Source organism: Myodes glareolus, chromosome 2, assembly GCF_982192425.1.
Source record: "Myodes glareolus chromosome 2, mMyoGla1.1, whole genome shotgun sequence".
Lineage (NCBI taxonomy): Eukaryota > Metazoa > Chordata > Mammalia > Rodentia > Cricetidae > Myodes > Myodes glareolus.
In genome coordinates, this window is record NC_142027.1 from 10,497,252 (window position 1) to 10,520,600 (window position 23,349).

The following is a 23,349-nucleotide window of genomic DNA, read 5'->3' on the forward strand; positions in this document are numbered from 1 at the left end:
GGCCCCTTCCAGCTTCTAGCTCATGACTAAGGCTTCCAGTTCCCTTTCGGTTCTGGCCTTTTTGTCAACGCGGGACTTCTCTCCCTGAACCAAGAGCAGTTTATATAGCAGACCCACAGGGGCCTCACAGGTCGTATAAGGAGCCTAGAGCCCCAAACAGGAAGTAGCTTAAACTAGATTGGATGTCACTGCTCAGAAAGTCCGTTTTGCACCTCTGCCGTTTCTAAGCCCAGCTTCTCCATGGTCCCTCCTTTGCTACCAAGTGGTCGGTCCCTTCTTTCTTGTTTTTTTTTGTTGTTGTTGTTTTGTTTTTGCTTTTATTTTTGTTTTGTTTTGTTTTATGAGGCAGGGTTTCTCTGTGTAGCTTTGGTGCCTGTCCTGGAACTAGCTCTTGTAGACCAAGCTGGCCTCGAACTCACAGAGATCTGCCTGGTGTGCGCCACCACCACCCAACTGACCCTTTCTTTCTTATGAGATAAGCCTCTTCCACCATTCTAGGAGCTTCCAACAATTTTAAGATTCCTGCTCCTTGGTCTTGCATAGTGCACAATGCCATCTTTGCTCACAACCAGAATTTATCTACTGCAGTATTTCTGTAAGTCAAAATAGCAGCTAATTTTTTTCCTTACAGACATTCTGTATTCCTTCCAGACAGTGGAGCCTAGGACTGTTTTCTAAAAAGATGAAAACTACAGATGCTCGTTTTAAACACAGAGCCCTGAGCCCCACCCAGTGCAATTGGACTCCCCTGAGGACACCTTTGGAGTCTCCTCCAACCAGTGGCTCTGGAGAGCTGTGAGGACCACTTGGCTGACAGGCTAGTGGCTCAGCTTGCGAATGTTTCCTTCTGGGACGGTTGACTTGGCGCTCAGTGCCCTCTACATACACTTACCTTTTGTTCTGTTTTACCTGCCTTTTTGCTTATATTTACACTGTATTTCCAAGCCACATCTGTGAGTGGTGATTTTTGTTTATTTGTTTGTTTCTGAAACAGGGTAGACTAGTTGGCCTCAAATCAATCATATAGCCAACAATGACCTTGACTTTTTTATTTTCCTGCCCAAGTCCCAGGATTACAGGTTTGTGGTACTGGGATGAACCAAGGGCTTTTTGCAAGTCAGGCAAGCTCACTCCCAACAGGGCTACATCCTCAGTCCAGTGCTTGCACAGAACCTCCCGGGAGAAGAAGCCACACACATGCATTCTGAAGAGATGGTCATTCCTCTGTGAAGATTAGAAAGGGGCCCCACCCACTTCCCCTGAGGAAGCAGCTCCCACAGGGAGGACTAGAAAGAACTCCATCCAGTTCCCCTGAGGATGCAGCCCCACACCAGAACGAGATACATACAGAATGGGAATGGGCTCATCTGTGCATTGCTGTGGATCAGGGACTTGTGCATCCCTGCCTTCAACACGAAACAGGCTCCAGACTGTTGCTCTCTTTGATCTGTTCTATCCAGAAGAAATTAAGCGGCTGGTACCTACTCTTACGACTCCGTGTCTCCATTCAAGCTGCTGCAACCAGATTGCCTACTTGATTACTGTTAAAGTCAAAACAACAAAACAAAACAAAAAAACTATTGTGACACTTGTTAAAATAGTGAGGAAGAGTTTAGGAATGTGCAAGACTAACCCAGTAGGAGAGGGACATCAAGTTCAACTCTAAATACAGAGGACGAGGGCTTGAAGCCAGCTAGCAAAGAGAGGAGGCAGCAGCTGGGGATGTGCCAAGAGACGATATGAGAGGCCAGCTGACCTCGCAAGAGTCTTTCTGAAGGAAGGTCAGGATCATCAGGTATGAAGAGTGGGAGACTCAGCCCAAACTGAAGACAGCACTCACTGTGACTGAGCGAGGCAGGCCTGGCAAGAACAGAGCCAAGGTCAAAGGCTAGTTGAGAAGAATACTCGGAGGAGCCTGACCAAACTGAGGTCAGGAGGAAGTCTGCCATTATTCTGAGATGCCTTAGCTTGTCTCCCCGACTACGCAACTGTACCATGCAGGTCTGAAAACCTGTGTTCTCCAGGGCCATGGAGGTCTGTGTCATGGGTTGTTCCAGGACAGGGCGTCCCAAGGTCGCAAGTCTCGTGCTAATACTTAGCTTGTCACTCTTATTAGTTCAGTAGCCTTTGTCTGGCCCTGTCAACAAGCTGTTCTCTCAGGCGCCGCATCTGTGTGAACATCTCCCACTAGAATGTAGGGTAGGTCATGTGAGAATGCGCTAATCCTGGTTTATTGTTTTGGAAAACCTTGGCCTGTTTCCCCTTTAAAAGTCTAGTCCAACTTTTCTACAGAATCAATAGCTTTTCTCCTTATTTATGGGAGAAAAACAATGTAACACCAGTGGGTATTGTACTGAAAGCAAAAACAAACAAACAGACAAACCCTGAAAGTTTGCTAGGCATGATTACATATGCTGCAATTCTGGCACTCAAGAGGCCAAAGCAGAAAGATCATGAATTTGATTTCAGCCATCTTGAATCTAACGCTAACGGGCTGAAAAACAAACAACAGCAACAAAACCAAGCAAGATTTGGTGATGTAGACCACTAATTGAGGTTCTTTAGCATGCCCAAGTCCCTCAACTTAATACCAAGTACTATAAAAATAAACAAACAAACAGATACTGCATCTACATGGTTCTGTGATGTAAATTCCATCCTACTGTAAGAAATCCAGAGTGCTCTTGCTGACAAAGCCTTTGTGAGCAATCTGCTCCCAAAAGGAAAAGCTAATGAGGCCTGCCCAGCCAGGTCAGAGAGATGGGATTGGATCCTGTTGCTGTCAATAGGGGCCATGAAAATTCCAACCTAACCTGCTTCTGTGCAGACACCTTGTTGCAGGCTCCCCCACAAGCTGCAAAATCCTGAGCTGTCTAGATGTTTGAAGATGTAACTGATCTCACCTACAGTACAGAAATCAGGGCAATTATATGTGAAAGACTGTAATTTTTAAAAAGAAAACAGAGGGAAAACCAAAATGCCTTTTGAGACGCCCAAGTCTCTGGCTGTCCCAGGAGATTGACCTCCCACCTGACCGGGAATTAGCTTGATGGAGGGAGTCCACGCCTGATTTTGGTCAACAAAAACTTTTAAAACTTGCTGAGATGCACAGAATACTTAATTTAACCTGTTACAGCCTACGGCAAGAATGGAGAGCCTGCATGAGGGACGAAGAAGGGCTTTCCTGTGAACACAGAAGATAAATTCAAGGCATGGATTTTAGGATGTGGAGTCTGTCTTAGTTAGAGCTTCTATTGCTTCCAAGAAACACCGTGACCAAGAAGCAAGGTGGGGAGGAAAGTGTTGACTTGATTACGTTTCCATACCACTGTCCATCACTGAAGGAAGTCAGGACAGGGACCCATGCAGAGCAGGAACCTGGAGGCAGGAGCTGACGCCGAGGCCATAGAAGGGTGCTGCTTTACTGGCTTGCTCTTCATGGCTTGTTCATCCTGTTTTCTTATAGAACCCAGGACGACTTGCCCAGGAAAGTCCATACCCACAACGGACGGACCCTCCCCACTGATCATTAATTAAGAAAATGCCCTACAGGCTTGTCTACAGCCCGATCTTACGGAGGCATTTTTTTTCAACTGTGGCTCCTTCCTCTCTTATGACTCTAGCCTGCGTCAAATTGACCAAAAACAAAACAAAAAAACTATCCAGTGTAGAGTCTTAAGTAATTTATAAAATGTCTTTCTTTCTTTCAGGCTGCTAGGTGAATTCCAAATGCTAAGTTAACGATGTAATTAAGTTGCTCCCTTAAAAAAAAAATATGGGCTGGAGAGATGGCTCAGAGGTTAAGAGCATTGCCTGCTCTTCCAAAGGTCCTGAGTTCAATTCCCAGCAACCACATGGTGGCTCACAACCATCTATAATGAGGTCTGGTGCCCTCTTCTGGCCTCCAGACATACAAGCAGACAGAATACTGTATACATAATAAATAAATAAATGAATGAATAAATGAATGAATGAATGAATATTAAAAAATATATATATATATAGTTTTCACTAAAGATTGCTGTTTTGCTGTCTTAAACTGTTTTTTCTTGTCTTGGTTGGTTTGTTTGATGTACTTTTGTTTCTCCCCCTGTAATACAGAAACACTTAATTTCACAGACGTGATAGATGATGTCCATCCGCTAAGCCACAGCCTTCTTTCTCTACTGAGGAGAAACCGGTAGCTTCTGACAGCCCAGATCTCCTGATTTCGTCGTTCTCACCTAGAGAAGTGCAGCTATACTCTGCCGTTGGTCTGAGAGTGTGAACCACGGCAGCCTCATTTTAACTGATGCTTCCACATCACGCTACATAGCTTTAAGAATATGAGAACATGTATAATCATAGATTTAATTTCAAAATCTAACACCCCTTGTGTTAGCTTGCCAGGGCTTCTCTAACACCACAGACAAGGTGGCCTAGCAAACAGAAATTTATTATCTCACAATTCTGGAGAGCAGAAATTCTATAACTGTGTCAGCAAAGTTGGTTCCTCCCAAGGCTTTTCTTTGGCATGTCGATGGTGACCTGCTCCGCTGGACTTCACAAGGTCTAGCGTCTTGTGTGTATCTGAGCCCGAATCTGCCTTTTCTGTAAGGACACAGGTTACGCTGAATTAGGGCCCACACAGGTAACCTCGCCTGAATGTACTGAACAAGCAGAGCAGCTGCCTGTAAACAGTGTCAGCTTCCGGGAGTGTGAAGAGCGTGAAGGAGGAGTGAGAGGGGGCATAGGGAGAGAGATGCCATTCAGTCCATGGTGCCCCCACATACACATATCTTTGCTACACTCTGTTGTTTAAATATTTCTCTTGGGATGTGCTAATTTAATTCCATAAACCAAATGTTGGGATTCAACCTGTGCTGCCTTCCTCTACCCAAAATACCCAAGATAATGAAATTTGAAAAAGAAAGGTTCATTCTGGCTCAAACTTCAGTCCACACTTGCTTGGTCCTGTTAACTTGGCACTGAGGGACAAGGACATTGTGCAGGAGGATGTGGTGGAGCAGGCAGTTCTCCTTACAGTGGACAGGAAAGGACCAGGGTCCCAACATCTCCTTCAAGAGCATATGCCAATCACTCAGCTTCCTCCAGTAATTAGTAAATATAACCTCGATATGGAGTCAAAAGAAACAACCCTCAAATTTTTTTTTAATTCTTTGACAAGTTCATTGTATGTGTTTAATGTATTTTGGTAACTTTTAGCACTTTAACCCTTTCTCATCCCTCTCCTTCCCCCCAGCTGGTCCGGCTCCTATTTTCACACTGCCTTCTAATTGTGTATGTCTTTTGTCTTGTCTTGGTGGCCAACTGAGTTTAATTTAGGGTCTGCTTGCATGAGCTTGATTTGAGGGTTATTGACTGGAACATGAGAAAATTCACAGTGACTATGTCACTGAAGAAAATGATTCCCCTTCCTGTAGCAACCATGAACCGCCAATAGCCAGCTCCTGGGGAAGGGGGAGGATTTCACGAGTCCCTCTCCCATCCATGATGGAGCGTTTCCAGGCCCCAGGTTATGCGGGTCTTGTGAACACAGCTTTGAGTTCACGGGTGCAATGGCCATACCAGGTCCAGAAAACGGTGTTTCAGGCTCCTGACATCCTCCAGCTCTGAGCATTCTTTCCTCTTCCTTTCCCCCACTCTTCCCTGAGCCATGGGAAGAGTGGTACAGATGTCCCATTATGGCTGAGCATTAACTGCCACTTATTCTCAGCACTTCCACTAATTGTGCTTCCACGCATTGACTATGGCCCCCTGCCAACAGAGGCTTCCTTAACCCATCAGAGCGCAGCACCAATCTATGCATGAATGTTTTAGTAGGCAGTTGACACAATATCCATCCAGTAAAACAACACCAGGAGATTCCACTAGGGTCTCTGACCTTCAAGTCACAAGCTTTTGACCAGGTTAATGGTACCAGTCCATACGTCCTACTCTGCAGTGGGCCTCAAACTCAAGCAGAATGCAGTGGGTTACCCTCCTAACAGTCGCACCACTATTGCACCAGTGGGCCCATCATGCCTGCCTCAGACCATCCATGACTTTTCTCCTCTGCCTTCTGCCACCATGTAAGTGGGCCAGGACGTCCTCAAATTCTGACCTGCTGTTCTCAGTGATACTTAACGAGAGGAAAAGAGGAAAAGCTCTGGGTGGGACACACCCACATAGACGTCCCCCCTTTATGACTCATTGCATCTTCTTGCTCTGCGGGGAGACTGTTGAATCAGCGTGTCATGTGGAAAACTGGCTGACAGCTCTGATCAAGACTTCTGGCTTCCTTCCTTCCCAATTCCCTCCACCTGAGAGGGTGAACCATTTGGGACCTGACTCCAGAACTGAATGTAGCTCGTGTTATGCCCTGCAGTCTCTTCAGACCACCAGACAGACCCTAAACAGAACTGGCAGCAGCCATCAAAGGAAATTAATTTTCCCACTGGCACAGCCCCCACCATGTTGGACCTTGGTGCTCTGTGAGCCAGCTTCCTGCTTCCCTTCGCCGTCCCTCTTCCCCTGCCTTGGCGAGCTGTTTCCCATGTTATGTAAAAGGTTCCATAATTAGCATTTCTAATTTGAATTATTTTCAAAGGATTGTTAGCATCCTTACCTTTTAATTTTACTTTAATTCCTAGTGAATTAATTCTAAGTGATTTTTCTCCTGTGCATAATTAGATTTTTTTCTTTTTTAAAAAAAAGTCTTAAAATATTTTTTTAAAAGCTGAGGTAGTTATTAGGTATAAACTTAAATCCTTGCCACCTACATTTCGATGTTCGTGAAATGTCTTGGGTTGATGACATCAAACCACTGTTCTCCAAGGAAGGCAGGGACAGGGAAGGGCAGAGGGCAGGGGAGAGGGTGGGAGGGAAGGACTGTATACAAAGTTGAACATGACAGTCTATTCCCTGGGAAATGGTGTACACTGGAAAGAAAAGAATAGAGCTGAGACTAGAAACCCCCAGGTCAAGAAAACAGGGAAATTCAGAGAGACGCCATACACACGAGCCAACGTGTACAGTTTGGATCAGAAAGAGCCCGGCCTGCAAGGCCTGCACGGTCTCCTGGGCTCCTGGAGCCACCCAAGGCAGTAACACCAAAACCCACAGGGGGCTGCTTTCCACTTTCTGGCCAAGGAAATGAGGTGAGAGGCGAGCTGGAGAAGAGATCTCACTGAGGTGACCAGCCTCCTCACCACTCACTCGTTCCCACCCTCCCCTGACCTTTTCTTCATCCTGGGACCTCCACGGCTCTGTGCACACCTTCGGTCCTGCTCCCATGCTCTTCTCCATCCCCATCGACCTGTCTCCAAAGCTGCCTTTCCGGAAGCCTTCTCTGGAGACCTTCTCAAGCATTTCCTAATACCAGGCCTAAGTCCCCAAGACCCACTCATTCCCCATCCACCGTGGGATAGAAAGACACAAAATCCTGTTTCGTCTTTTATAAGCGGAGTTGAAGTTTATTAAAGACATTTTTAAACACAGATCTTAAGCACAAAGATTAATAGATGCCCAGGAAATAATAGCATAGTCATGCGTGGGGACAGGCCTCTGAAAAGAGAGCCACCCTCATGACCTGATAAATAACTGAGGGTTTTGTAGGATCCGTGCTGCTATGCCATGTCTGATGGTATTTCATGATCGATAATAGACAACGCATGATCAGTCTTTATTGGGTGATAAGCAATCCCTAAGTCCCCGAGCCTTCCACCATTCAGCCTTTATTTCTCATTTTATTAGAGGAAGGGTACACGTCTGCTACTGTAGTTTTGCTCCAGCCGGGTAGAATGTATTCAAGTCTGTCTCATATGTCCTCTCACTGTGAGGGCATCCAGGTTGGAGGAGCAGCTGCTGTGTGCCATGCTGGTCCTTCACGGCCAACAGGGAACGCAAATGACCAAGTCACTCTCTATAACTGCGTTTAAAATTTCTGTCCCAATGGACCTTGGCCACATTAGCCTGCACCCCTTGGCAGATATTGTCACCTTTCCTCATTGGTCAAAACTGAATCCCAGGAACACTTAAAACCAATCAATAAAGAAATCTCTAATGCAAGCTGTGTTGCTGAATGTGTTGGGTTATGGTTTGAGTTTAAATTGTAGCCCACAGGCTCATATTTGGAATGTTTGTATCCCAGCTGGGGTTGCTATCGGGGGAGGGAGTTGTGGAATCTTCAAGAAGTGGGGGCTTTAGCTGAAAGACTGGGTCACTAGAAGCAAACCTTTTAGGTCTTCCTCGGTCTTCTCTCCTCTTTTTCATCCACCATGATGTGAACAGCTCTTCCACATGTTCCCACCAAGATCTGAGCCAACAACACCTCCAGCCTTTTCTATCATGAGGGACTGAAACCCTTACAAACTGTAAGCTACATTACATTAAGTTGAATGACTTAGAAAGAAATGTTTATTTAGCTCAGAGTTGGAGGCCGGAAGTCCAAAATCTGGTGGCCACATCTGGTGGTCTCTGTGGTGATCCCTAGACTCCATTACAGCAATTCATTTTCAAAGGTACTTACTTGGTCCTGCAAGAACTACATCGATCCCTTCCACAGTGGTGCCCCCAGGACCTCAACATTTCTGAAAGTCCCCACCACCTCATTACCATTACAGTGGAACCAAATTTTTATCATATGAACCTTTAAGAGACACACTCAACCCACACCCACATTGCCACATCCTAAAGGGAAACACGGTCCCCTCTCCTGGGTCTGGAGACTCATTCTAATCTGAATGGCGTGATCATATTCTTGGGGGATAATTGCTATGGAATAATGCTCTTGTGCACTGTAAAGATTTGTCACTCTTTTAGTTTAGTAACATGCTGATTGGCCAGTAGTTAGGCAGGAAGTATAGGTGGGGCAACCAGACAAGGAGAATTCTGGGAAGAGGAAAAGCAGAGATGCAGTCACCAACCAGATGCAGAGGAAACAAGATGAAAATGCCTTACTGAGAAAAGATACCAAGCCACGTGGCTAAACATGGACAAGAATTATGGGTTAATTTAAGTTGTTAAAGAGCTGGTTAATAATAAACCTGAACTAATAGGTTGGTTAATAATTAATATAAGCCTCTGTGTGTTTCTTTGGAACTGAATTCCTGCAGGACTGGGCAGGACAGAAACTTCAATCTATAGATAAGAAAACATGGGATTCTGTTCAAATGAATTGAGGAAAGTAATGACTGGTGTGTGTGTGTGTGTGTGTGTGTGTGTGTGTGTGTGTGTGTGTAGGCAAATGCACTTGTATGTGTATGTATGCATATGCATGTATATGTGAAGGTTAGAGGTCAACCTGAGCAGTAGTGTCTTGGGAGCCTTAAAACTTTTGATTTCTAAGACAAGATTTCTTCCTGGGGCCCAAGGCTTATTGATTGTGCTAGGCTGGATGGACAGTGAGCATCAGAAAACCACCCATCTCAGCATCCCCAGTGCAGGGATTACACCCATGTGCCAGCACACATGGCTTCTGCACATGGATTCTGTGGGTTGAACTCAGGTTGCAATTTTTGTGCAGCAAACATTTTACCAACTGAGCCATCTCTCTAGCTCTGTTTTAGGCAAACTAACAGTGCCTGTCATCACAGGGGAAGTCTCCTAATCACTTCTGAAAGTTGCCTTTGCTGAAGAAAAGCCTTCTGGGATTCAGCAGAACAAGCATGTTGGCAAGAAAGTCACCAAAGCTCGGCCGAGGATGGCTCCTATCCAAGACAGCACCCACAGGAAGCACTCAGTCCCCCTCTCATCCTGTCTTTGCTACCCTCCCTTTGTCTTGGCCATTTTATGGTCACAAGTGTCTTTCTCCCGTCCCAGAGTCTGTCATGGCACTTCCTGGTCTAGATCCCTTAGCTTCTAAATCACCACCCTCCCTCAGAGGCACTCAAGTGTCTGCCGCGTTCTCAAGAGCCCAGTGGAGGAGTTCAGATGCCTGCACTTCCGATACTGTGAAAGAACAATGAGAATCAACGAGGAGGAAATATCTTTTCTCACAAAAAAACAGATGAAGCATAAGGCCTTCATGTGGGTTCTAAGAAGGAGAGGCCAGGGACAGATGGAAAAGAAAGAAGGGGAATCTGGAGAGTTACAGCACAGGAAACAGTTAGAAAACAAAGCAGACTACCTTCCCATCACCTGCATCCCAGACTGGCGTGCCTCCGCTTCCTGCCCCCTCCTAGCTGGTCCATCACAGTAGCCGGCCCATGATCAGTTAGAGGTCATGAAAGAATGTGAACTCCTGAGGGTGTACTCTTCCTGGCAGGCATCCTTGCTGCTGCTGGAGGCTCACTCATTCCCCCGGGCTCACACCTCCTATCCTGTCACCCTCCATGTCTTGGCTTTTTATTGCTGGTTTGTTGCTTCATGGTCAGAAGATGGTTGCCATGGCTCTAGGAACCATGACTTACTGGATCCCTTACGTTTCCTGTCTTCTATCAAGGGGAACCAAATCTATTTTTCACAAACATCAACATTGATCAAGACCTGGTCACACAGTCCCCCAGCATTCAAAACAGGAACAGCAACCTGAGGATCTGACAAACTGGATCATCTTACCTGTGAGTGGTTTAGAACCAATCACGGTTCATCTCTAAAAGTTGAATGTACTGCTGCCTTTCTTTATACTCTTCCTTTCAAAAGCTCAGTTCTTGAAAAAAGACAAGAAATGACAAGGACCAGGTCTCTCAAGCTGATCAGGGTCATGCCCAACCTTTCAGAAACTCATTTGACCCTCTGAGTCTGAGGAGTTTCAGTTCCTCATCTTCCTAATAAACATGACCATCACAACTGGTCCAAAGGCATCTCTCTGTTTAAAAAAATGATGGATGGGGTTGGAGAGTTGCTTCAGTGGTCAAAGGCATCGACCACTCTTTCGGAAGATCTGCCTTCAATTTCCAGCACTCGTGTGATGGCTCGCAACCATCTGCAACTCCAATTCCAGGGAGATTCAATGCTCACATTCGGTCTCTATGGGAATCAGGCATGTGCATGGTGCACAGACATACAGGTAAGCAAAACGCTCATGAAATAATGAAATAATAAAAAAATAAAATAAAATTTAAAAGAAATGATGAACGGATCAACAGAGACCATCCATGCTAACTCAGAGCCACAGTGGAGATTGCTAAGATAATGCATCCAGCGCCTGGCAGAGTAAGTGCTCATTAGGTACAGGTCAGAACTGGCTGTCCCACCACCTACTTCAAAACCTTCAATAGCCACAAGGGAAAAGATCAAGTTCAAACTGCTTAACCCATCTGGACTTCACACACTGCTTGGGTCTGTCTCTTGCTGCTCCAGTCACGGTGTCTCCCATCTTGGCACCACGACCTGCTCCTCCACCTGGAAAGATGATATCTACGCATCTTACACGTCTTTGCCTGGGAGTCTCTTCCCTCGGGGTCCACGCCTGCTTTTCTCATAGGCTGAGCCAAGAAAGGTTCCCAGAGAGAGCGGGACAGAGACACAGAGAGAAGTCCAAGTACAACACCTAGGAAGAGTCTGAGGAGGGAGCGTTTTCAGAGCACAGAAGCAGAAAGTGCCCTGCAAGCATGCACCTCAGAGACCCCCAGATAAGCAACCTCGGAGACCCCCCAGACAGCCATGAAAAGGCAGCAGGACTTGTGTTCTCCTGACTCTGGAGGCTCACAGGATACTGCCAATCTCCTAGGATACTGAGCTCCATGAGGTTGCCAAATGAAAGTGAAGTCCTCAGTGAAGCACACCAAAAGAATTTGGGAAAGCCAAGATTACCTGGGAACTTACATTTTTCAGTTACGGTAATGGTTGTAACCTCTTGAATTCCCTCATTTTGAAGGAAAACATTTCCCACACACCTTGCAGCCCAAAGCCAAATGGCTTGCCTTCACCACAGTCCCTTCTCCTAACCTCATCTCTCCTCAGGGTACCATGACACGTCAGGCACACCCTGACATTGCTGCACACATTCCCATGAGACCTCTGCAGGCTTATCCTAAGTGACACGTTCCCCATAGTTGCTGGATTCTGACTTTTCTATAGCTTGAGCCACTCTGTATTTATTTTTCCATGGCTCAGTCCTATTTTCTGAAGGCTTGTTTGAGTTGGAATTTACAGACTATACAATTCTCCAACTTTAGTTACACACGTAGATAGCCATATGTAAACGAGGCGGATTTGCTAGATGGGTCTTAGTGCGACTTGTACTGCTAGGACAGAAAACTGAAGTCTGTGCAACTTGCAACAAACACGATTGCATTTAGCATCGTTCTGGAGTCTGCAAGGTCCAAGATGGAAGGGCCAGTACCCGCTATCATAGAATAGCAGAGGGCATCACACAGGGAAGGGGGGGGGGGGAAAGGAGCAACAGAGACATAGAGCTTTAGTTGGCAGACTCCAGCCCTCTGTAACGGTAATGATCCATTCACAAGGGCGGAGCCCTGGCCACCTGATACCTCCTGTAAGGCCTCTCTTCCAATATTGTCACTTTGGGTAAGTTCCCAACACATCCTTTTGGGGAGATGCATTCCAGGTATAGTGGAGTCTAATTGGAAAAGCAATGTCCTGTTTCCCTTGAGACAGAACCTGTTCTCGGAGCCCGGGTCTTCCTTGCAGCTGGATGAAATCTATTAGGTACAGTAGACTCCCATCCACAGCATCCAGCCCACAGTGTCACCAACCTCCACGTTCAAGGCCAAGCCCCTCTTCTGATCAGCCTAGGCCTCTTTGGGACTCTCCCATCATACAAAGGAGAGCTTGGAGACCCATGCAGAAAGCTATCAGGGTGTAGTATCCCTTCTGCTGTGGCTGGAGTCACAATGTATCAGAGCAGGTGGCTTAATGGAAATTTATTTCAGTCCTGAATGCTGCAACTCTGAGATCCAAAGGTGTGAGCAAGCCAGGTTCATGCTGAGACTTACGTGATATCAGGAGGGTGAGATTCTCATGGTGGGGCTCTGTCTTTAGAAGAGGAAAAAGAGACCAGAGTTCTCTGTGGTGTGAGGCATGGTGAAAAGATTCCAGGAAGCCAGGAGAGAACCCTTGAGAACCGAATTAGCTGGCCTCTTGAGCTTCCTTCAAGCCAGAGAATTGTCCCTTACAGTCTCTGTGTGGCCCACTCCAAGGCAGACCCACTACCTTCTGCCCCAATGCCACTGGGCCACCTTGGATCCTTTGGGATGCACAGCATCTCCCATGCTCTTCTCTCCAGGCACCCCCTGCTTGCAGGCTTCCCAATCTGACTTTGAAGATTGCTCACAAAATGAGCTTTTTCTCTGCCCAGGAAATTCCTCGTCCCTGTGTTCTCCCAGGAGCACCTTTGTATAAACCACCTTTCCCCATCTTCTCCCTCATCCCCATGGTCAGCTTATTCCATCCTAAAGAGATGCTGCCTCTACTGGAAGCTGGAGTGAAGTGCCAGCTGCCTTCCTCTGCAAACTCAGATTATCACTCTTTGGAGAATTTTCTGGTTGTGTATTTATCATTTCCATGAGCTTTTGTCTAAAATGCTGATATTCCACTGTTTTCAGGTGTGCACAACTCTGATAACTTATATTAAACACATATAAAAAAGAAATAGAACTATGACCCACGTGTGACTTGAGTGTCTCATTTTGGGACATGGTTGCTGCCCTCCTCTTCCCAGAATCAGGCAACTGTGTTGTGTCAATAAAGAGGGCGCATGGCAAAGAACTGGAATTTTCTCACCAGGGTTGCTGACGTTTCTGTAAGCTTTGGCCCACCCACCCTCCCACTCGGCTTGTGAAGGAGTCTGAGAGTGGCAGAAATTGGAGGGCACAGAACTGAGTGCTTGCTTCCTCTGTGTCAAGGAGCCTAGAGACAGTGAAGGAGTGGGCCTGGGTGACCCAATAAAGACATTGCTACTAGGACTCGGAGGAGAAACCACGAAGAGTACATCCATGTTGTGTAACTGTACTGTACTGCAGCCACAGACTACAGGGAGCAATTTAAAATTGAATTTGTATAACATTTAAAATGTGACTTCTTGCTGGCAGCAGTCACATCTGAAGTACACAAGGCTGACTGTGGCCTCTGTAGGCAATGAAAACAGAGAACATTTCGCGATGCCAGAAACTTCTACTGGGAAGGTCTGATCCATAACATGAATAATGATTATAAGAAATCTAAAGATGTGTTTCTGCTCTTCGAGTGAGTGTTGGGGAAATATAGATGTGGTTTGCTGAATATGTGGGAGGAAAACAGTATTTTAAGAGAGCATTAAAAGATTCTCCATCCATCAAATGAAAGATGGCCATAGAGAACAGAGAACAGAGAGCAAAAATAATCAGATGATGGTCACATCTGATTAGAAGGCTCTAGTAGGGAAGAGCAGCTGAAGGCCAGGAACCCAACTGGTCCCAACAAGCCCAGTGCTCTGCTGTGGGTCTCTGCCTCTGTCTCCATCAGCCACTGGATGAAGGTTCTATGGTGACATTCAATATATTCATCAGTCTGACTACAGGGTAAGGCCAGTTTGGGCATCCTCTCCTCTATTGTTTAGGGTCTTAGCTGGGGTCATCCTTGTGGATTCCTGGGGATTTCTCTAGTGCCAGTTTTCCCAGACCCAGAAAGTTGAATATGGTATGTACTCATAAAAGGATACTACCTATAAAGCAAAGGATATTGAGCCTATAGTTCATGATCCTAGAGAAGCTAATAAGGTGAACCTTAAGAAAAACATACATAGATCCACCTGGATAGGGGAAATAGACAAGATCGCCTGACAAAATCGGGAGCATGGGGGCAGGGGGAGAAGAAAGGGCGGAGGAGGAAGAGGAGGGGAGAAGGGCAGGAGAACTTGAGGGAATGGGATAGTCAAGATGGAGGAAGGGCAGAGATGAGAGTAAGGAGAGAGATATTTTGATTGAGGGAGCCATCATGGGACTAGCATCACTTCTTTTTTAATATAATTTCTTTATATTTGGAAATTTCACACCATGCATTGCAATTCCACTCACCCTCCAGTCTCCCCGTATCCTCCCCTCACCCCCACAGCACTCTCCCAAAAGAAAACTTTTAAAAATCAAAACAAAACAAGGAAGCAACCAAAAATAAGAACAAACAACACCCCCCCCCAAAAAAAACCACCTCTTCATTTCTTCTTTTCCCCCTCTCTAATACCTCTTCATTCATCTTGGTGACATCAGGATGGTGTATCACACGGTACACACTTTTGTCCTATCCGCTTTACTAGCAAACGGTCAATGCACTGAGTCACTGGTCTGGTTCCAGGCCTCTGGTTTCTAGCACACCATCCTCACTGGATCCTCACCAGAACTCCTCTAGGATATCCCACAGCCACCCCGCGTCATGACGATCCTCCTAGTAATGTCCCACAGGCCAAATTCTTTCATGTGCTCCAGCAGATCCTTGATGGGGTACATATTAGGGTGGGCCAACCCAAGGACCACCTATGAGCCTGCGTGGTAGCTGAGCTGGTCATTCTGAGCCACTGGGGCCACCTGACTCAGACTAAGCCCCCAATGTCCTTGCCATCAGGTTGTTTCTCCTTCACCTGTGGTGAGGGGTGGGGCCATCTCTCCTGAGAGCAGGGGTCAGCTCTCCTGCAAGAGTCAGAGCCAGCTTTCCCTGGGCCAGAAAAGGGCAGAGTTAGCTCGGCATAGTCCTCTAATGTAGTGAGGAGCTGCGGGCAGGCCTGCATTTCATCCTGCCCGGCTCCCGCATGGCTAGCTTAGCCCCAGAAATAACAACACACAAATTGTATTCATTTAAGCACTGCCTGGCCCATTATCTCTAGAGAGTTAGTTACTGACTAACTCTCACATCTTGATATTAACCCATTTCTAATAATCTGTGTAGCACCACAAGGTGGTGGCTTACCGGGAAAGATTCAGCATGTCTGACCTGGTGGCTGGCTCCAGGGCATCTGCCCCATAGCCCTCTTCCCAGCATTCTGTTCTGTTTTCTCCGCCTACCTAATTTTCTGTCCTATCAAGGGGCCAAGGCAGTCTCTTTATTGATCAATGAAAATAACACAATAGACAGATAACCCTCCTCCATCACTCTAATTTCATCACACATGGTTCCTATGGTCCCCTGAGGTGACAAGGACCATAGACATCAACACAAACTTCAGATGCAGTTGGACCACAGACCCATACATGACCCTTGTCAGCAGCTTGGGCCCAGACTGTGTCCTGGCTTCAGGTGAAAGCACTGGTCACTCAGATTAGGAAGGCTCTGGTGGGAGCATGGCCTCCGAGCACCATCAAGGCCTCCAGTTGTGGCCCCAATCCTGGCATTCTATGCGACCTTTGATGACAATACAGGCCTTGGATTTCAGTACAAACCCAGCTATGGTAGGGACCACGGGCCGGCCGAGAAATGATCCTCGGCAGCAGCCAGGTCAGGATGTCACCATTGCCCCAGGTGGCAGTGCATGCCACTCAAATCGGCATGGCCCCAGTGGCAGTGTGGCCCTCGGACACCAATATGGCCCAGGCCTCAGGCGACCATATAGCCTTCAGTGGTAACAGGAACCTCGGATATCAATGCAAATCCCGGCTGCAGTAGGGGATCCATCACTTCTAAAGCAAAAGGAAACCAATGGCCAAAGGCCGAGTTGTCTGAAGTCTGCTGGGATGCAGCTCAGTTTCAGGGGTTCCTTCATGGTTCCTGAAGTGCATTGGGCTCCACTGATTTGAGGCCATGGTAGAGCAAACATGCTCACCTCATGATGGTTGTAAAACAAAGTGAGAGATAGGAAGGCACCAGGAACAAGATACACTCTTCAAAGGCATGCCTCAGTGACCCAGTTCCTCCAGTCAGGTCCACCTCCTAGTTCCTACCACTTCCTAATAATGCCAGCAAATTGGAAATCCATCAACAGATTGATCATTCATTAATTAGGTCATATCCCTCAGGATCCATTGACTTCATTGGATCACCTGTCTGTTACCAGCCAACCAAGCCTTAATACATGAGCCTAAGGGGGACACCTGATATTGAAGGTGACTGGCCGTCCATAGGTAAAAGACACATTGCGAATCAGAATTTTCAGTGTGTAGAAACTATGATGACCAATGTTTAGAAGATTGATGTGTGATGCCCTTCTGTATGCTGTGAATATGTTTTATTACCATTGGCTAATAAAGAAGCTGATTTGACCAATAGTCAGGCAAAATAGAGCCAGGTGGGAAATCCAAGCAAAGATACAGGGGAAAAGAGGGCAGAGCCAGGGAGATGCCAGCAGCTGTAGGGGAAGTAAGATGTGAGGTAACAAGCCATGAGCTAAGTGGTAAAATATAGAATAATAGAAAAGGGTTGATTTAAGTTGTAAGAACTAGTTAATAATAAGCCTGTGCTAATAAGCCAAAGTTTTATAATTAATATTAAGCCTCAGAATGGTTCTTTGGGAATTGGCAGGTGGGAGAAAATTTCAAAGGCGCTTTCTACAGCGCCATCAGAGGCAGCATTTGTACACCAGGGCAAAGGCAGCCTTTCATATAAATCAATCCAAAGACGTTTCTCTTTTTTTGCACTGTAGTGGTTTCTTAAGACAAAGACATCGGTACTCTGTACCCTCATCTTCCATACCCCCTGAAAGCTCCATAGGTGGGATCCAGTCGGCAGGAAGATCCAGAACTATGCGGCTCCTCTGCTGCACTCGTGGAACTGAACGTAATAAGGAACACCTACGGGCTTGGGGAAGGTGGGATTGGTGCAGGCTGCGACTGCTCTGTACTGAAATGCCAGTGTATTTCCTAAAGAGTGTGCTGCTTACAAGTTGACACCATTGGGAAAACAAAGAGTGGGCAGGGCTGTACAAATGGGATAGAGAGGGTTTTCCTGCAGAGGGAATTCAGAAGGTAAGAGTGTCAAATCCACCACTCAACTGTCCGTCTTCCTACCTGGTCTATGTAACTGCAGATTTCAAAGCACTTCGTGTCCACAGAAGTCTGCCTTCATTTGTGATTGTGTCAATAATTACTACATTTGGCACTTTTTCCTTATTTCCCCACTTATTAAGCTTTATCTTCTCTCATGGTTTTCTATTCTAACCTTTCTCCAAGGTTTTTCCAGTTTATGTGAGGTGGTCCCATTTTAATCTATCTGATATGCATGGGATGTTAGTTATAACCTTGATGTCTGTCAGCTAACTTCAACCCAGGGAGAACATTGAATCTGCTATTATTATAAGTAGTAAGAGAAGACAGGAAGAGAAAAAGGGAAAGAGGAGAGAAAGAATAAATAAATGACACATGATACCTTGTGACCAGCTATCACAGGGTCTATGATATTTCACATGTATGGTATAAAAAGGATACATGAGAATTGTATCTAGGACTAAACCACAAAGAGAACACCTTCCAACAAGGCAGCAGCTACATTTGGAAGATGACCCTACAGTCCAATCCTGGGTTGGTTTAGAACCAAGTCACACACATGACAGGCACTGTGGCTCCTTCAGCTCCAGCAAGACGTTTATGCTGAAATCTGCAGGAACCCAGCTGTTTCAAAAAAAAGTCTGAAGAAACGGGCTGACGGAAGGACAGAAATAGGGCTTTATGCTTTCAAGGTGGCGCTAACTGGCTAATAATATCTAGCTGAGGGGACGTGCTGCCTGCTCTCAAAGGCTTCTGCCAACACCAGCTAATTAACCTGTATTCTGAGGTGGGTGCACATCGGAATTGTTACCACTTCAGCGTGCAGAACCACTTAGCTCTATCACACTTCTTGTAGCAACATGCCAAGTGATCGCTAGAAACATGCTGGGTTTAAAATACCCGGATTTAAGCAACCGGTGCTAGGGATTCTGAGGTGCTCATGCATCTGAATTGGAATTCGCTTGTCTTCCCTCCCCGGCTCTGGGTGGCTATTCACCCGCTCGGATATCCTCCTCCACAACGCTCTCCACTGCTATGCATGATTCTAAACTGATGATTCTCTCTGGTGACCGACTTCTCCAGTTTGTCCAGGGACATCTCAGATTTAACTCTCCAAGTCCCATATCCAGTCAGCCCAGACTGCTGGGCCAACCTGAGTCTCTCACGCCCTGAAGAATCTGTAGCAACAACTCCACAGCTGTAATAAGCCTGTATCGCTGTATGGTAGTGCAGCTCGGTGAGTCACAGGTTGATTTTATCGTAAGGTAATAAAGGGTTTAAGATTAACCACCTTTTCGTCTCTTGGGATGCCTAATTTGGGTACCAAGAATTATACACCGAGGGCTGGGAAAATAGCTTAGTTAGCTGAGTTGGTAAAGAGCTGGCTGTGTAAGCGTGGGGCCTGAGTCTGATGCTCTAGAACCCATGTTTAAAAAAGAATACCAACTGCCTTAACATATGCCTGCTGGCCTGCCGGCCTGACTAAGTCAGAGAGCTCCAGATTTGGTGAGAAACCTTGTCTCAGAGCTTCTGTAAAGCAAAGGACACTGTCACTAAGACAAAAAGGCTACCTACTGACTGGGAGAAGATCTTCACCAACCCCTCATCAGACAAAGGTCTGATCTCCAAAATATACAAAGAACTCAAGAAACTAGACACTAAAACTCTAATTAACCCAATTAAAAAATGGGGTACTGAACTGAACAGAGAATTCTCAACAGAAGAACTTTGAATGGTCAAAAGACACTTAAGGTCATGCTCGACATCCTTAGCGATCAGGGAAATGCAAATCAAAACAACTTTGAGATACCATCTTACACCTGTCAGACTAGCTAAAATCAAAAACACCAATGATAACCTATGCTGGAGAGGATATGGAGGGAGGGGAACACTCATCCATTATTGGTGGGAATGCAAACTTGTGCAGCCACTGTGGAAATCAGTGTGGCAGTTTCTCAGGAAACTGGGAGTAAACCTACTACTTCAGGACCCAGCAATTCCACTCTTGGGAATATACCCAAGAGATGCCCTATCATACTACAAAAGTATTTGTTCAACTATGCTCATAGCAGCACTATTTGTAATAGCCAGAACCTGGAAACAACCTAAGTGCCCGTCAATAGAAGAATGGTTAAAGAAGGTGTGGAACATATACACATTAGAGTTTTATTCAGCGGTAAAAAAAAACAATGACATCTTGAATTTTGCATGCAAATGGATGGAAATAGAAAACGCTTTACTGAGTGAGGTAACCCAGACCCAAAAAGAGGAATATGGTATGTACTCACTCATAAGTGGATTCTAGCCATAATTAAAGGTCTTTGAGCCTATAATTCGTGATCCTAGAGAAGCTAAATAAGAAGGTGAACCTGAAGAAAATCATATAGTCATCCTCCTGGATATTGGAAGTAGACAAGATTGCCAGGCAAACTTGGGTACACGGTGGGAGGGGTGGATGTAAGGGGAGATAGGTAGAGAGAAGGGAGAAGGGGAGGATTTGGGAAAGCTTGGGGGAATGGGATGGGTGGGATGGAGGAAGGATGGATATGGGAGCAGGGAAGTAAATATCTTAATTAAGGGAGTCATTTTAGGGTTTGCAAGAGACTTGATTCTAGAGGGGTTCCCAGGTCCAAGGAGAGGTCTCCAGATTGTTCCTTGGGTAGCAGAGGAGAGGGTGCCTGAACTGGCCTTGTCCCATAGCCATACTGATGAATATCTTACATATCACCATAGAACCTTCATCTGGCGATGGATGGAGATAGAGACAGAGACCCACATTGGAGCACTGGACTGAGCTCCCTAGGTCCAAATGAGGAACAGAAGGGGGAGAACGTGAGCAACGAAGTCAGGATCACTAGGGGTGCATCCACCCACTGAGACGGTGGGACTGATCTAATGGGAGCTCACCAAGGCCAGCTGGACTGGGACTGATGGAGCATGTGATCAAAATGGACACTCTGAACGTGGCTGGCAATGAAGGCTGACTGAGAAGCCAAGGACAATGGCACAGGGTTTTTATTCTACTGCATGGACTGACTTTGTGGGAGCCTGGTTTGTTTGAATGCTCACCTTTATAGACCTGTATGGAGCAGGGAGAACCTTGGACTTCCCACGGGGCAGGGAACCCTGACTGCTCTTAAGACTAGAGGGGGGGGGGGAGGGAAAAGGGAGGTGGGGAAGAGGTGGAAAATTTTTAATAAATAAATAAATAAATTTAAAATAAAAAAAAAGAAACCTTGTCTCCGGCTCAGAACAACTGAGAAAGACATCCATCCTTGATTGCTGCCTTCCACAGGCATGTGCACAAACATACACACATGCACACACACAATCGCGTGCTCATTTTACTTCTTTCAATACCAGATCTCTCCTACAACGTAATCAAACTGACATGGCTGAGAGGTTTTACCTTGTGAGCACAGGCTGTCCCCCCCACCGTCTGCTATCAGGAGCTCTGATCTTCTAAGCCAAGGTTCAGAACAAGAAAGACCCAGAGTGTGACGTGTCCGGACTGTCATGGGTCCCTAGGAAACCTGTCTAACTGCAGATGCCCAGAGCCCACTTCCAGAATTCTCCCATTCAAAACCACTGCTCCCTAGCAATTCTGATTCAAGAAATCTTCAAAACCCAGGCAAGAAAATCATTTGACCCAGTTGGAACTAGCTGCAGGCTGTCAATCTTTAAAGCTCTTGAACAGTAAAAAACGCATTTTTAAGAAGAAAAATACAAATATTATTTACCTTAAATGGTTTGTGTGGCCTTTTGGTTTGTTGATTGGATGCCTTTGAGGGCTTTTTCTTTTTCTTTTTTCTCTTGGAAAAACTGTATCCGTGCTTTTCTAGTTTGGATTTTCCTAAAATAGAAGAATTTAAGGACACTTGTGGAGTATTCTGAGAGTGGAATCCTTCCAGATCGTTGCAGTATTTCTTCCAATCTTCTTACAGTCGTCTCGACCACAACAGTTTGAGCAATTTACATATGTTCCATCTCCCCCAAAGCCTTCAACTTAGCTCTCTAAAAGGTAGTTTGTCTCTTTGGGGATAAAATATAAGTGATATGGAGAAAGAATGTCTTTGTTCTTTGTTTACTGACTTATTCTAGACATGAAGACCATGCCTGGTATCTGGAGACTTTTCATTTGTTGAATAAAATAGGGCATGAAATACTTCCATGATTAATTGACTGCTGTTACGAGCACAGGCGGCATAGAAAGGCTCGCAAAGCTCACACAATTGATTCTTGATTGACGAGTGAGCATACGAGGCAGTGCGGTCCACCAGGTGTGAGCCAGTGCTATTTACTCACATCTCCCTATGCCAGGAACCTGGGTGAATAAAGTTAGTCCAGGTTATAAAATGTCATTGAGTCAGCCTGCTCTGCAGACCTGCCATGACGGCAACCATGAGAAACCTCTGTCTTCAGCGTTATACTCTGTAGAGTTCTTGGGGAAACAAAACAGATAAGATTCATCTTTTCCTGCCGAGCGGTGGAGGTGCACACCTTTAATCCCAGCACTCAGGAGGCAGAGGCTGGCAGATCTCTGTGAGTTCGAGGCCAGCCTGGTCTACAGAGCTCGTTCTAAGACAGGCTCCAAAGCCACAGAGAAACCTTGTCTTGGGAGAAAAAAAAGATTCGTCTTTTCCTAGTGGTAGGGGCACAGCTCAGTGTGGGGGGAGAGATGTGCTTGCCTAGCATGTGTGGGTCTTGTTGGACATGGTTTAACAGGTTGACATTGACATCCATAGGTTAGAGCTGCTTTAGCCTTAATCACGGGAGCTTCTCTTGGCAGTGGGTGGTGGTTAATGCAGAGACCCACACCCAATCACAGTGCTGAGAATAAGGGACTGTCAAGCGTTAACCCTAAACCTAACACAGAAAGAGCCAGAGGATGAGGAGGAGCGCTATGAGATCTGGGGGCTGGACACAGCACGGCCATCATCGAATCCATGAATTCACAGTGTCTGTGGCGACCTGCACCAGTCGAGTGGCCCATGTTAAAACACTCATGTGCTAGTAAATAAGCCCCCACCCATGCTCGTGCAAGCAATTTTAATTGAATTCAGTGGATCACCAAATCAAATAAAAAAGACAAGAATGTCAGGGAGTGGCTTGTTGGTAAGAAGGGATTGTGTGGGAGAGAAGGGGGGATAAGAGAAAGTAAGGGGGGGAGTTGACTAAAATATACTATATATACATTTGCACGCACATATAAATGTATATACATACATACACATACACACACATTTTCAAAGGGTTGGTCTGTGGAATATTAGGGTTATTGATAGTCTTCATTGTAAGCACCTTTAATGTTTACTTTCCCTTCAAATAAGCCACTCTGTAAGAAGATGGCCGGTTTGCAGATTTGGATTTGTTGTCGTTTTGTAGCCTGGCTTGGAAGTGGCTACTGAACACAGGCTAGGCTCAAAGTCATGGTCATCCTCTTCTGTCCCCACGTGCCAAGACTGCAGGCCTGTGGAGCCTGTGGAGTTTCTCTTGGGTGCACTGCCCCCAGGGTTGCAGC